This window comes from Salvelinus fontinalis, chromosome 39 (genome assembly GCF_029448725.1).
Source record: "Salvelinus fontinalis isolate EN_2023a chromosome 39, ASM2944872v1, whole genome shotgun sequence".
NCBI lineage: Eukaryota > Metazoa > Chordata > Actinopteri > Salmoniformes > Salmonidae > Salvelinus > Salvelinus fontinalis.
The window spans coordinates 18,060,322-18,076,688 of NC_074703.1; the positions used below are offsets into that span (position 1 = coordinate 18,060,322).

Sequence of the window (16,367 nt, forward strand, 5' to 3'; positions counted from 1 at the left end):
ATGAATGCTCATAAAGCTTCATGATCTGTTATAAGATGCATACTGCGTGACCGTGTACAGTTGAAGTCGGAAGTTTACATACACCTTATCCAAATACATTTAAACTCAGTTTTTCACAATTCCTGACCTTTAATCCTAGTAAAGATTCCCTATCTTAGGTCAGTTAGGATCACCACTTTATTTTAATAATGTGAAATGTCAGAATAATAGTAGAGATTGATTGAATTATTTCTGCTTTTATTTATTTCATCACATTCCCAGTGGATCAGAAGTTTACACAGTATTTGGTAGCATTGCCTTTAAATTGTTTAACTTGGATCAAACATTTCAGGTAGCCTTCCACAAGATACCCACAATAAGTTGGGTGAATTTTGGCCCATTCTTCCTGACAGAGCTGGTGTAACTGAGTCAGGTTTGTAGGCCTCCATGCTCGCACACGCTTTATCAGTTCTGCCCAGATGTATAGGATTAAGGTCAGGGCTTTGTGATGGCCACTCCAATACCTTGACTTTGTTGTTCTTAAGCCATTTTGCACAACTTTGGAAGTATGCTTGGGGTCACATGGGGATCTTTGTCCCCATGTGCACTTGCAAACCGTAGTCTGGCTTTTTTATGGCGGTTTTGGAGCAGTGGCTTCTTCCTTGCTGTCGATATAGGACTCGCTTTACTGTGGATATAGATACTTTCGTACCCGTTTCCTCCAGCATCTTCACAAGGTCCTTTCTGTTCTGGGATTGACTTGCACTTTTCGCACCAAAGTACGTTCAGCTCTAGGAGACAGAAAGCGTCTCCTTCATGAGCGGTATGACGGCTGCATGGTCCCATGGTGTTTATACTTGCATACTATTGTTTGTACAGATGAACGTGGTACCTTCAGGCATTTGAAAATTGCTCCCAAGGATGAGCCAGACTTGTGGAGGTCTTGGCTGATTTCCCCATGATGTCAAGCAAAGAGGTACTGGGTTTGAAGGTAGGCCTTGAAATACATCCACAGGTACACCTCCAATTGAGTCAAATTTTCCAAGCTGTTTAAAGGCACAGCCTTTGTATGTAAACTTCTGACCCACTGGAATTGTGATAGAGTGAATTCTAAGTCAAATAATCTGTCTGTAAACAATTGTTGGAAAAATTACTTGTGTCATGCAGCCAAATTACTTCACCCCTGCAGCCCTTCACCCCTTCAGCCCTTCACCCCTTCACCCCTGCAGCTCTTCACCCCTGCAGCTCTTCACCCCTGCAGCTCTTCACCCCTGCAGCCCTTCACCCCTGCAGCCCTTCACCCCTGCAGCCCTTCACCCCTGCAGCCCTTCACCCCTGCAGCCCTTCACCCCTTCACCCCTGCAGCCCTTCACCCCTGCAGCCCCTTCACCCCTGCAGCCCCTTCACCCCTGCAGCCCTTCACCCCTGCAGCCCTTCACCCCTGCAGCCTTTCACCCCTGCAGCTCTTCACCCCTGCAGCCTTTCACCCCTGCAGCCCTTCACCCCTGCAGCCCTTCACCCCTGCAGCCCTTCACCCCTGCAGCCCTTCACCCCTGCAGCCCTGGCTGACAAGGTGTTATTGCTGTCAGTGTGTGAGTGAACCTGAAACAGCAAGAGTGTGTCCCGGGGCACAGATTAAGTCATTGAGTGGAACAACTCCTGCCATAGCCTCTCTGTCTCGCCCCCCCCCCCCCCCCCCCCCCCCCCCCCCCCCCCATCCCCCAGCCAATTGTCTGCCTTAATGGCTGAACTATAGCTTCCATCAGTCTCATTTGCAGCACAGGGCCGTGACTGAGAGGTGATCTACAGTCTTAGCCAAGGTGTGTGTGTGTGTGTGTGTATGTGTATTCCTTGGCAGGGAACATTAGGAGACTTTCCCCCTCTCCATAAAGTAGAGCAGCTGAGTGATCCGGTGTGTGTGTGTGTGTGCCGCCGTCTCAACTGCACTATGGGTTTAACACAGGAGAGAAAGTCCAACTTTCCCAGCAGTGGCAGGAAGATAGCTGAGCTGGCTCTGAACCAGTGAAGCATCGATAAGAGAGACTAACAGATCTGCACCATTAGGGATATAGATCAGTAGGTTATTGGATGCAGGCAGCGTATACAACGCCAACTTTCTATATGAGGATGTGTTTACCAATAATAGTGGTGTGTGGAGTTCTTTTTACAGCTGGAAAAGCGATAACCTGACACAACTATATTACATACAGAGAGAGGAGTTTCTGACCTGACTGGGAAAAACCTAGGCTCTAGTTCCTAGGTATTCCTAGTGAATCCTGTACACAGTAGGAGGGTCTCAGTCACATCAATGCAGGGAGGAGTGTGGCAGACGCCCATGGGAGAGATAGAAACAGACAGAGAGGGAGAACGAGACAGAGTGAGAGATGGATGCAGGTGAGTGGGGATAGCAGTAAGCACAGCTTTGAGCACAGCATGGCCTCTTGTATTCGCTGACACACACACACACCCCCCACTGTGGTTTGGGATGGATGAGTTTTGGGGAAAGTTGCTCTGGTACACCCTGCTGTTTTTTCCCTCCATTTTCATTTCCACTTGAACACACACGTACACACAGACCGACACACACACTCACCCACATCAATCAAACATCTCTCCAACACATGCACCTTCATTCCTCTCCTGGACATCAATGGAGTTCTCCCATGGCCCCTCAGACACTAGTCATCGGAACATAATTGGAGGTGGTGTAACTGTCGCACATGGGAACTAATCTGGAAGACAACAACATTCAGCTTAGATCAAATGCTGACGACTACAACTCCTACTGCTACTGCTACAGCTATAAAACTCCTACTGCTACAGCTACAGCTATAAACTCATACTGCTACAGCTATAAAACTCCTACTGCTACACTATAAAACTCCTACTGCTACACTATAAAACTCCTACTGCTACAGCTATAAAACTCCTACTGCTACAGCTATAAAACTCCTACCGCTACAGCTATAAAACCCCTACTGCTACAGCTATAAAACCCCTACTGCTACAGCTATAAAACTCCTACTGCTACAGCTATAAAACTCCTACCGCTACAGCTATAAAACCCCTACTGCTACAGCTATAAAACCCCTACTGCTACAGCTATAAAACCCCTACTGCTACAGCTATAAAACTCCTACTGCTACAGCTATTAAAACTCCTACTGCTACAGCTATAAAACTCCTACTGCTACAGCTATAAAACCCCTACTGCTACAGCTATAAAACCCCTACTGCTACAGCTATAAAACTCCTACTGCTACAGCTATAAAACTCCTACTGCTACAGCTATAAAACTCCTACTGCTACAGCTATAAAACTCCTACTGCTACAGCTATAAAACTCATACTGCTACAACTATAAAACTCCTACTGCTACAGCTATACAACTCCTATTGCTACAGCTATACAACTCCTACTGCTACAGCTATACAACTCCTATTGCTACAGCTATAAAACTCCTACTGCTACAGCTATAAAACTCCTATTGCTACAGCTATAAAACTCCTATTGCTACAGCTATAAAACTCCTACTGCTACAGCTATAAAACTCCTACTGCTACAGCTATAAAACTCCTACTGCTACAGCTATAAAACTCCTATTGCTACAACTATAAAACTCCTACTGCTACAGCTATAAAACTCCTACTACTACAGCTATAAAACTCCTACTGCTACTACTACAGCTATAAAACTCCTACTACTACAGCTATAAAACTCCTACTACTACAGCTATAAAACTCCTACTGCTACTACTACAGCTATAAAACACCCTACTACTACAGCTATAAAACTCCTACTGCTACTACTACAGCTATAAAACTCCTACTACTACAACTATAAAACTCCTACTACTACAGCTATAAAACTCCTACTGCTACTACTACAGCTATAAAAGTCCTACTGCTACTACTACAGCTATAAAACTCATACTGCTACTACTACAGCTATAAAACTCCTACTGCTACACCTATAAAACTCTTACTACTACAGCTATAAAACTCCTACTGCTACTACTACAGCTATAAAACCCCTACTGCTACTACTACAGCTATAAAACTCCCACTACTACAGCTATAACACTCCTACTGCTACTACTACAGCTATAAAACTCCTACTGCTACTACTACTGCTATAAAACTCCTACAGCTACTACTACAGCTATAAATCTCCTACTGCTACTACTACAGCTATAAAACTCATACTACTACAGCTATAAAACTCCTACTACAGCTATAAAACTCCTACTGCTACTACTGTCCCACTAGACCAAATGACTGCTCCTACTGCTACAAAGCTCTACTCGTAGATATCTAGGAGCTGTCAGAAACACTGACAACTCCTATACAGCTCATTCCGATATACCCTAGAGTAGACCACACTTATCAAGGACCATGAACATGTCACCTAACTCCTTTGTTGACAGGTATTAGAATGCTTGAATTAGTGTGCTTAGTTTGACTCAGAAAATGTAGGCTAATAAGTAGACCCTTAATGGACTGATACAACAATAAAACAAGCCAATAAAGCATCTTCTATAATGGGAACAAGCTTTCAGGAGCCGCGGTTGAACAGTGAAAGGTATTCTGTGGTGCATTCTGGTCTATTGAGACATTGCAATGCAGTGAAGATCACCTCCCACGACTGGTGTGTACAGGAAGAAAAGACACAGGCAGGAGAGAAACGTTATGGGAATGCACAGACAGAGTTCTCATTATCTGTCTAAGGAAGAGAAGTTGCTGAGTATGTCCTCAGTATTGCTCATCGCTGTCGCCCACACACAGCTTGTATACTTCAGACTGAACAGCCTGGAGAAATCACCAACCTGAGAAACATATTCACTCAAACAGCAGTTCCAGCCTAATAGAACTGTCATAAACCCCTCCAAGAGTACATCTCAATAGGTCTCAAACTGCTTCATAGTCTCTCTCATTACTTCCTGTCCCACTGCTCTGAATGATTTCTATATGTATGGTGCTTTAAGCACATTCAAACGTTGACGGCTCGGTTTTTAAAGCCTAAATGTGTGTGTATGTGTGTCAGGAGAGGGGGAGGTTGAATCTACATACACAACTATTAGTCCAGGCCTGCAATCCTCAGAAGGGTAGAAGAATTAGGGATGTATTAACCACAGAGTCAGGATTGGCCAAATCCCAGCAACACCAAAGTGACTCTGTAATGTCTAACATCCTCCTCCCTATTTTCTTCCGCCCCTCCCCATCCCGTCCCGCTCTCTCCCCCAAACCCTGTTACCATAGGAACAGCCAGAGCAGAGGGAGTGGTTGTGACCATGGCGCTGACGGTTGACTGAACCCTGAACGTGTTACCTCACACACACACACACACACACACACACACACACACACACACACACACACACACACACACACACACACACACACACACACACACACACACACACACACACACACACACACACACACACACACACACACACACACACACACACACACACACACACACACACACACACACAGTGCATGTTTGGGATCAGTGTGTGAGTCTCTTTCCCCCTTTCTCCATTTTCTTTCCTGTCTTTCCTTCTCCCATCTCCATCTACATTGAACAGTATAAGACAAATAATCCTTCATGCCATGAACCCTCTGTTTGAAATCATATTTGTAAAGGATTCAAAGGGTGAAAATCTTATTCATTCACATGAAATCATTGATATAATGTTGTATCTGATACTCAAGATTTTGATGATGCAAAAATGTGGTGGTGAAGCGACCCTGAGATATTTGAAATACCCTGAGATATTTTAAATACCCTGAGATATTTTAAATACCCTGAGATGGTGCCGCCCTATGGGACTCCCAATCACGGCCGGTTGTGATACAGCCTAGAATCGAACCAGGGTGTCTGTAGTGATGCCTCTAGCACTGAGATGCAGTGCCTTAGACCGCTGTGCTACTTGGGAGCCCACATGGGGGTAGTGTGTTGATATCCCTAATATTGAATGAGCATGAATATTTTATATATATATACAGTGGGGAGAATAAGTATTTGATACACTGCCGATTTTGCAGGTTTTCCTACTTACAAAGCATGTAGAGGTCTGTAATTTTTATCATAGGTACACTTCAACTGTGAGAGACGGAATCTAAAACAAAAATCTAGAAAATCACATTGTATGATTTTTAAGTAATTAATTTGCATTTTATTGGGCTTGTAGTAGATTGTATAACAGGTGGCAGGCAATGTATGAGTAGGAGAAGACTTGTGAACTATATTGTCATTGTCTGAGAGGAGGAGGGACATTTATGACAAAATGAGAGGTACAGTATATCACAAAAGTGAGTACGCCCCTCACATTTTTGTAAATATTTGAGTATATCTTTTCATGTGACAACACTGAAGAAATGACACTTTGTTACAATGTAAAGTAGTGAGTGTACAGCTTGTATAACAGTGTACATTTGCTGTCCCCTCAAAATAACTCAACACACAGCCATTAATGTCTAAACCGCTGGCAACAAAAGTGAGTACACCCCTAAGTGAAAATGTCCAAATTGGGCCCAATTAGCCATTTTCCCTCCCCGGTGTAATGTGACTCTTTAGTGTGACAAGGTCTCAGGTGTGAATGGGGAGCAGGTGTGTTAAATTTGGTGTCATCGCTCTCACACTCCCTCATACTGACTGGTCACTGGAAGTTCAACATGGCACCTCATGGCAAAGAACTCTCTGAGGATCTGAAAAAAATATTTGTTGATCTACATAAAGATGGCCTGGGCTATAAGAAGATTGCCAAGACCCTGAAACTGAGCTGCAGCACGGTGAACAAGACCATACAGAGGTTTAACTGGACAGGTTCCACTCAGAACAGGCCTCGCCATGGTCGACCAAAGAAGTTGAGTGCACGTGCTCAGCGTCATATCCAGAGGTTGTCTTTGGGAAATAGACGTATGAGTGCTGCCAGCATTGCTGCAGAGGTTGAAGGGGTGGGGGGTCAGCCTGTCAGTGCTCAGACCATACGCCGTACACTGCATCAAATTGGTCTGCATGGCTGTGGTCCCAGAAGGAAGCCTCTTCTTAAGATGATGCACAAGAAAGCCCGCAAACAGTTTGCTGAAGACAAGCAGACTAAGGACATGGATTACTGGAACCATGTCCTGTGGTCTGATGAGACCAAGATAAAAGTATTTGGTTCAGATGGTGTCAAGCGTGTCTGGCGGCAACCAGGTGAGGAGTACAAAGACAAGTGTGTCTTGCCTACAGTCAAGCATGGTGGTGGGAATGTCATGGTCTGGGGCTGCGTGAGTGCTGCCGGCACTGGGGAGCTACAGTTCATTGAGGGAACCATGAATGCCAACATGTACTGTGACATACTGAAGCAGAGCATGATCCCCTCCCTTCGGAGACTGGGCCGCAGGGCAGTATTCCAACATGATAACGACCCCAAACACACCTCCAAGACGACCACTGCCTTGCTAAAGAAGCTGAGGGTAAAGGTGATGGACTGGCCAAGCATGTCTACAGACCTAAACCCTATTGAGCATCTGTGGTGCATCCTCAAACGGAAGGTGGAGGAGTGCAAGCTCTCTAACATCCACCAGCTCCGTGATGTCGTCATGGAGGAGTGGAAGAGGACTCAAGTGTCAACCTGTGAAGCTCTGGTGAACTCCATGCCCAAGAGGGTTAAGGCAGTGCTGGAAAATGATGGTGGCCACACAAAATATTGACACTTTGGGACCAATTTGGACATTTTCACTTAGGGGTGTACTCACTTTTGTTGCCAGCGGTTTAGACATTAATGGCTGTGTGTTGAGTTATTTGGAGGGGACAGCAAATGTACACTGTTATACAAGCTGTACACTCACTACTTTACATTGTAGCAAAGTGTCATTTCTTCAGTGTTGTCACATGAAAAGATATACTCAAATATTTACAAAAATGTGAGGGGCGTACTCACTTTTGTGATATACTGTATATAAACCAATGTACAGGAAATGATAAATAGACTATTGTAGACTGGCCTCTGTCTGTTTCATTTCAACAAGAACCTTACAAATTCTTAGTAACAGACCGAGTAGTTAATTGAAGTTCAGTTGATGAACATTGAGAACATAATTCTCTTAACAATTTGAAACAGTCTTCAGACAGGCTTTAGGAAGACAAGTAGAACTAATAAACAAGAATAGCAGTGCAGCAAATGTGAATCAGGTTTCATATAATTCATTGAATGTTGCGTATGTTATGGTCCCTGTGCATGGCTTCTTATCCACAGAGGGCCAGTGCAGGTTTTTGTTAATTAACCAAGCAAAAACACACCTGATTTAACTAATCATGTCTTGATTGAAGACTATGATTAGTCGAATCAGGTGTGTACAGGTAGGCAAGAACAAAAGCCTAAGTCCACATTGATCTCTGTGGACACGATTGGACCCCTAGTTTGTAGGTTTTTAACATTTAGAAATGAATTCAAATCAATTATAAGAGGTGGGTTTATTTGGAGCACCCATTAAAAGGGTACATTTCATCCCATTACGCCCAGCACGAACTTTTCAGATATAAACAAATATTGTAAGTCAAGTCATAAAACTTCACGAGAGATTCATATTTCATTTTATCGCCACTTTTCTTCCAGAAATAAGGGCAGTGTATATTAGAAATGTCTAAAAGTATTTTTTGGTGGGCTTAATATGTACACTTTCACTAACTCTCTCATCATCAACTCCCATTCCCCTCTCTCCAATCTCTCACATGGTTGAGAGATGAGCGGCCCTGTGTGTGTGTGTGTCTTGTAATTTGTGTGTGGGGGAGGGGGGGGGGGCAATGGGCTGTGATTGCCTGGCGTAGCTGGCCAGTGCTCTGCCAAAACTCATCATCCGACTCAATGACGGCGAAAACGTCTCATTTGGCTAATGCTGCTCCGCACACCAGGCCAAGGAACCAGGACAGAGCACACAGCGAACAGAGAGACAGTAGAACTACCACCACTAGCCTTGATCTAGTATTTAGGGCTCGGATAGAGGGCTGTAGAGTATTGTTTAGGATGTTATGTCATGTAGACTCAGTGCTAAAGTAGAACAGTGTTATAATGGATAGAGTATATAACTGATAATCAGAACCAACTACCATCATACAAAGACAGCTACGTGTTCAAAGCTGCCTTCTGGGGAATGGTGTGTGTACTGTGTGTGTGTGTGTGTGTGTGTGTGTGTGTGTGTGTGTGTGTGTGTGTGTGTGTGTGTGTGTGTGTGTGTGTGTGTGTGTGTGTGTGTGTGTGTGTGTGTGTGTGTGTGTGTGTGTGTGTGTGTGTGTGTGTGTGCTCTTATTGGAGTGTGTGTGTTGGTGGGCCTGTGTTCACAAGCGGACTGTTAATACTTCATTCACACTCCATCCCAAGGTCAGGGGGCCTTTGTGTGTTTGATGAAGCCTGATGTGGAGCGGTCTATAATAGCGGTATTACTGGGAACAGGAGAGTAGACAGAGGACACAATAATACTTAACACCTTGACTGCTGTGTGTGGCTTGCTTCAACAAGAACCCCCGCGCACTTTCCTACACCTTGGCCGTAACTCCTGAACAACGGAGGGGTGGGGAGGGGAACACAGACAAAGAGGAGGAGGACAAAGGGAGCGAGAGGAGACAAAGAGAAGGGTAGAACCGAAAGAGAAGGGAGGGAGGAAGAGATACAGAATAATAAGGAGTGTAAGCCGCAGAGAGAAGACGACTGTTGGGATCCAGTTTACAAGCTGTATTGATTGAACATGATCACTTGCATTCTGTTGGGATCCAGTTTACAAGCTGTATTGATTGAACATGATCACTTGCATTCTGTTGGGATCCAGTTTACAAGCTGTATTGATTGAACATGATGACTTGCATTCTGTTGGGATCCAGTTTACAAGCTGTATTGATTGAACATGATGACTTGCATTCTGTTGGGATCCAGTTTACAAGCTGTATTGATTGAACATGATCACTTGCATTCTGTTGGGATCCAGTTTACACGGTGTATTGATTGAACATGATGACTTGCATTCTGTTGGGATCCAGATTACAAGCTGTATTGATTGAACATGATCACTTGCATTCTGTTGGGATCCAGTTTACAAGCTGTATTGATTGAACATGATCACTTGCATTCTGTTGGGATCCAGTTTACAAGCTGTATTGATTGAACATGATCACTTGCATTCTGTTGGGTTCAGTAGCCCTCACAACGCAATTATGTTCCGTTGTCAACAATGCTTTGGGGAGTTTAGACTCCAAGTACTGTGTGCTGCTACTAAGGTTCTCTCTGAACCAGAGAAAGATGGATAAAGTGGCTATCGTCGTTATTAACATTGGCAACGCAGGCTTCTTCTCGTCATGGCAATAAAGCCTGTGGAATTGAAAATGGCCCATGTTTCTCCCGGCGTTAGACTAAAGGGGAATTGACACATACAGCAAGCGAGGGCAAACACACACGAGCACACACATACAGACACGCGCCCACACCTCCCTCCCCCGGCTGTCCCTGCGGTTGTGTAAATGTGTTGTTCTGTAAGAAAGCTGCAGGTGTTCCTGTGTGGAGGACAGGCAAAAACCTTGGCTGACACTTTAATAAACCCCCATTACTGGTAACACCACCTCCACGGACACACAGAGGGAAAAGAGAGAGAAGAGGGAAGAGAGAAGGGGGGTAGAGAGGGTAAAATTGAAGCAAGAGATGGTAGAGAGAGAGAAGGGGGGGGGGGATAAAGGTGGGCAGAGAACAGGAGTGAAACAGACAGCAGGAAGGAAGGAAGCCATTTGTTGGTCAGTCAGTCTAAGAGGGTAACAGAGTGTTGAGACACAGTGTTTACCTCTCTGCTTTTAACCTCCCCTGCAGAGCACACAGACAGGGCCAGAGGAGAAACTACACCCAACACAAATAGAAATGCAACATGTAAAGTGTTTCATGATCTGAAATAAAAATCTCCCAGAAATGTTCCATATGCACCAAAAGCTTATTTCTCTCAAATTGTGCACAAATTTGTTTACACCCCTTTTAGTGAACATTTCTCCTTTGCCAAGATAATCCATCCACCTGACAGGTGTGGCATATCAAGAAGCTGATTAAACAGCATGATCATTGGGGGGTGACAGGTAGGGGGGCGGCAGGTAGCCTAGCGGTTAGAGCGTTGGGCCAGTAACCCAAAGGTTGCTGGATTGAATCACCGAGCTGGTAAGGTAAAAACCTGTCATTCTGCCCCTGAACTAGGCAGTTAACTCACTGTTCCCCGATAGGCCGTCATTGTAAGTAAGAATTTGTTCTTAACTGACTGAGGAATATTTCTGTCTGTAATAAAGCCCTTTGGTGGGGAAAAACTCATTCTGATTGGCTGGGCCTGGCTCTCCAGTGGGTGGGCCTTATGCCATCCCAGGCCCATCCATGGCTGCGCCCCTGCCCAGTCATGTGAAATCCATAGATTAGGGCCTAATGAATTTATTTCAATTGGCTGATTTCCTTATATTGACTGTAACTCAGTATCTAACTCAAAATCTAACTAATTTTTCTTTATATTTTTGTTCAGTAGACTGGGATGGGATAAGGCCCACCCACTGGAGAGCCAGGCCCAGCCAATCAGAATGAGTTTTTCCCCACCAAAGGGATTTATTACAGAACATGACCACAGACCAGAGTGAGTGTTTGTTTTCTCTGTACAAAACATTAAGAACACCTTCCTAATATTGAGTTGCAACCCCTTTTGTCCTCAGAACAGACTCAATTCGTTGGGGCATGGACTCTACAAAGTATTTAAAGTGTTCCACAGGGATACTGGCCCATGTTGACTCCAATGCTTCCCACAGTTGTGTCAAGTTGGCTTGATGTCCTTTGGGTGGTGGACCATTCTTCATACACACAGGAAACTGTTGAGGGTGAAAAACCCAGCAGCGTTACAGTTCTTGACAGACTCAAACCGGTGCGCCTGGAACCTACTACCATACCCCGTTCAAAGGCACTGAAATCTTTTGTCTTGCCCATTCACCCTCTGAATGGCACACATACACAAGCCATGCCTCAATTGTCTCAAGGCTTAAAAATCCTTCTTTAACCCGTCTCCTCCCCTTCATCGACACTGATTGAAGTGGATTTAACAAGTGACATCAATAAGGGATCTTAGATTTCACCTGGATTCACCTGGTCAGTCTGTCATGGAAAGAGCAGGTGTTCTTAATGTTTTGTACATTCAGTGTATATCTTCATGTCTCTGGTTAGGTACTGTATTTCAGAGGGAGCTGAAGAGTATTTGAGCTCTGGAGCTCGGTCTCCCTCTACATTAAAAACACACACAAGACAGCACTGACCTAACCAGTGTAACATTTTGTCCACGTGAACAGAACACACCACACACTCCCTGTCTAATTCTCCAGTGTCTTGTCACGGAATGTGTTCAGGCCCTGGTCCAACATTTCTCAGGCATGAATACTTTTATAGGTGGATTAGCTCTTACTTTAAACCACATCACTGTGCAGCTGTGCTGTTCCCTCTCTCTCTCCCCCTTCTTCTCTCTCTCTCTCTCTCTCTCTCTCTCTCTCTCTCTCTCTCTCTCCCCCTTCTTCTCTCTCTCTCTCTGTCTCTCTCTCTGTCTCTCTCTCTCCCCCTTCTTCTTCTCTCTCTGTCTCTCTCTCTCTCTCTCTGTCTCTGTCTCTCTCTGTTTCTGTCTGTCTGTCTGTCTGTCTGTCTGTCTGTCTGTCTGTCTGTCTGTCTGTCTGAGGTTGGGAAGGCAGGAGCGTCGAGATGATAGACCAGTCTCCATTCCCGCACGGTGCGGCGAACGCCAGGGAAACTCCCATCCCATGCCTGGGAACACCAGAACATGATCGAGACCTAATCCCTGTTATTCCCTTATTAGTCCTATAATGGCGCTGGGGGCGGAGCTGAGACGGTGATGCCATTAGTGGATATTAGGGCGGGGTGCACGTTTTCATTAGGAGTCATGGGCTGGAAAAACTTTGTCATGCATACCAATTAGCACCGAGGAACAGATGGCTCAGTGAGCATGCCGCTGCCTACATCTCAACACACAACAACAACCTTGTCAAACACACACAGCTGCACTCACCCGTATATACCATCACGGAGACAAAGCAAAAACATCTCTCACACACACACACACAGTAAAACTAGCAACACTAAACCCTCTGAACAGAACCCAGGCATGTTGCTATAGCAGAGGCTGCAGCATCTCTCCTCTCCTGTTATCTGGTTCTCTCCTCTCTTCCCTACATCCCCCTCTCCTCTCCTCCTCTATCACGTCTCCTCCCATCCCAGGTCATGACCTACAGAGAAACCGCCCGGGAACGGGCTGCTCTAAACTCTCTCTCAGGAGAGGACTCTATGCTGACTGTAAGCTGGTGTGTGTGTGTGGTGTGTGTGTGTGTGTGTGAGAGAGAGAGAGAGAACAGGGAGTATTTCTATGTGAGGTCTATAGAGCTGAAAGATGGTTTCTCAGCCTTTAACTATATTTGAACCTTGACTGTATGAATGAGGTGGTATTATTCAACCATCTTCTTCTGTCAGACAGTAGATGCACACAGTGGAGAAGCAATTACACATCAGAAAACCAATTCAGTCCTTCCCTCTCTCGTCCGCTTCCATCTGTCTCACTTTCTATAGACACAGAGGAGGACACTGATAGACAGGGTGAATAGGGTTGTGTGTGACCTTTGTTTGTGAACTGTGTGTGCGTGCGTGGGAGGGTACAGGTGTGCGTCGCCCCATTGGGCGCTTTATGCTAGCGAGCACTGTGGTGCCGACGTTAGCCACGGCTCAGTGGGTTTGAATGGCGACGCGCTAACGCGCTAGCGTAGCAATCCCAGAGCCCATTGATCTGTCTCTCACACAAATAACTGAGAGAGGAGAGGAGCTCTGAGTCTCTAGGGCTATTAGGATGCATGAGTGAGACATACAGAGAGTGAAACACACAGGGGTGTACATGGGGGTAAATACACTGAGGTAAATAGAGTGTATAGGAATAACTATACTAGGTTAACTGCCGTAGACAAGGGGGTTATGCTCAGAGTTGCCCATAAACACAGATTTAGGATCAGTTTCTTGCACCCAAAGTTCTAACATTAATCAATAGGTGATAAACAGCCAAACTGACCTTAGATCAGCACTTAGGGTTAATGCATGTTTTGCGTGTGTACCAGGCTACTGTGATACAGTGTGACTGGTGGGTGTATATTTAGAGCCATGTTGTTCCATTTCAAACCCATTATGTGTACCTTTGGGACCAGGGGGGATTTGACAACAGCTGCTGACCCTAACGACAGAGAGATCATCACACAGGCGCTACTAGTGGCTCCACTGTTCACTTTCTCCTTTTCCCTCTCTCTCTCCATCTCTCTATCTCTCCCTCTCTCTCTCCCCCTCACTCCTCTTTCTCTCTCCTCGCTCTTTCTCCATCTCTTCTCTCTCTCTCTCTCTCTCTCTCTCTCGCTCTCTCTCTCTCTCTCTCTCTCTCTCTTTCCATCTCTCTCTCCTCGCTCTCTTTCCATCTCTCTCTCCTCGCTCTCTCTCCATCTCTCTCTCTCCATCTCTTGCTCTCTCTCCATCTCTCGCTCTCTCTCCATCTCTCGCTCTCTCTCCATCTCTCTCTCTCTCTCTCTCTCCATCTCTCTCTCTCTCTCTCTCTCCTCTCTCTCTCTCTCTCTCTCTCTCTCTCTCTCTCTCTCTCTCTCTCTCTCTCTCTCTCTCTCTCTCTCTCTCTCTCTCTCTCTCTCTCTCTCTCTCTCTCTCTCTCTCTCTCCCCCTCTCTCCTCTCTCCCCCTCTCTCTCTCTCCATCTCTCTCTCTCCATCTCTCTCTCTCTCTCCCTCTCTCTCTCTCCCTCTCTCTCTCTCTCTCTCTCTCCTCTCTCTATTTCTCCTCTCTGCAGTGGAAGAGGTACCACAAAGATCTTTGTGTTCAGGATGAGGGTAGAATGCTGAGAAGGTAGTACCTCACATCTGCCTCCCACTCCCAGACTCCATCCCCACGCCTGTGTGTGCATGTGTGTTTCTACACTCCAGACTTTATCCCGAGGCATAACCAAAAACACACTTCAGAATGTTTGAGTGCTTTCCAAACTCATTAATTTACTAGGGCAAAATCAAACGGGGCGTATTAAATAGCAACTTCAATGTGAAGGCTGGAGCATGCCGGAATGGAGCCTTGGTGTGTGTGTGTCTCTCCACTCCTACAAGGCTTGGTTCTGGAGGTAATTAGTGGATTCGTGGTCTAATTAACCTCTTGGAACTATAGGGGGTGCTGTTCCGCATTAGCATATTTGTGTCTCCAAATTAAACTGCCTCGTGCTAAATTCTTGATCGTACAATATGCATATTATTGTTATTATTGGATAGAAAACACCTTCTAGTTTCTATAGAAGTTGAAATTTTGTCTCTGAGTTGTACAGAACAATTTCTACAGCACTTTTCATGACAGGGTTCAGATTTCAATTTTTTTTACCTCTGATCTGGGGTCTGTTTTTAAGGCGACAGTGAATGCTATGAAGAAACCGACACTGCCTACGTCTTCCTCTGGGTGTCTGTACGTCATCACGCTTTCAATGGAATCGATGGGATATTCACAGCCAGTATAAAAGACCAAAATGTATAGAGACCGCCCTTTCTCGTCGTGCGCCTGAAGCGTGAAGGGCATCGGACCTGCCTCGTTCCAAATCGTTTTCTAACCAGCAATATTTCTCCGGTCATGTTTTTACTCGTTCTAGGTGTTAAAAACATCAAAATGTAGTTAATTTGAACCGTTTTATAGCAATTTATATCCGTTTAGTGCGATTTTAGAGGAATTTATTTGTTGTGCACTCTGAAACTTTGGACACGTTTTGGGGTGTCGGTCGTTGGTGGTGGACATTTCGAAGGACAGAGGACATCTATCGACCAAAAGACGTTTATAACATAGAAAGGATACATTGCCCAAGAATCTGATGGAAGAACAGCTCAAAGTAAGCAATATTTAATATGATAAATCGTGTTTCTGTCGAAATATTTTAAACGCACATTTCGCCATTTTGTTTGGTATAGCTTCACTTGGCGAACCCTGTATTGAAAAGTAAGGATAATTTTAAAAATGTAAATCAGCGGTTGCATTAAGAACTAATTTGTCTTTCGATTCCTGTAAACCCTGTATTTTTTAGTCAAGTATATGATTAGCTATTAATTAAACTAGATCACTCTGAAAGATGGCGACCGACATTTTCAGGCTTGTTTTGCTACTATTTTCATTGTGTAACCACGGTTTTGTATGGCTAAATATGCACCTTTTCGAACAAACTGTATATGTATATTGTAAAATGATGTTACAGGAGTGTCATCGGAAGAATTCTGAGAAGGTTAGTGAAAAAATTAATATCTTTTGGCGATGTTGACTTTTATCGCTCACTTTGGCTAGA

At 44.8% G+C, this 16,367-nt stretch overlaps 1 protein-coding gene across 24 annotated transcripts in view; it reads right to left on the reverse strand.

The window, feature by feature from the left end:
- LOC129838505 (CUGBP Elav-like family member 2) overlaps nucleotides 1-16,367 on the reverse strand; it is a 148,461-nt gene that overhangs the window by 97,149 nt on the left and 34,945 nt on the right. The window lies entirely within an intron of this gene.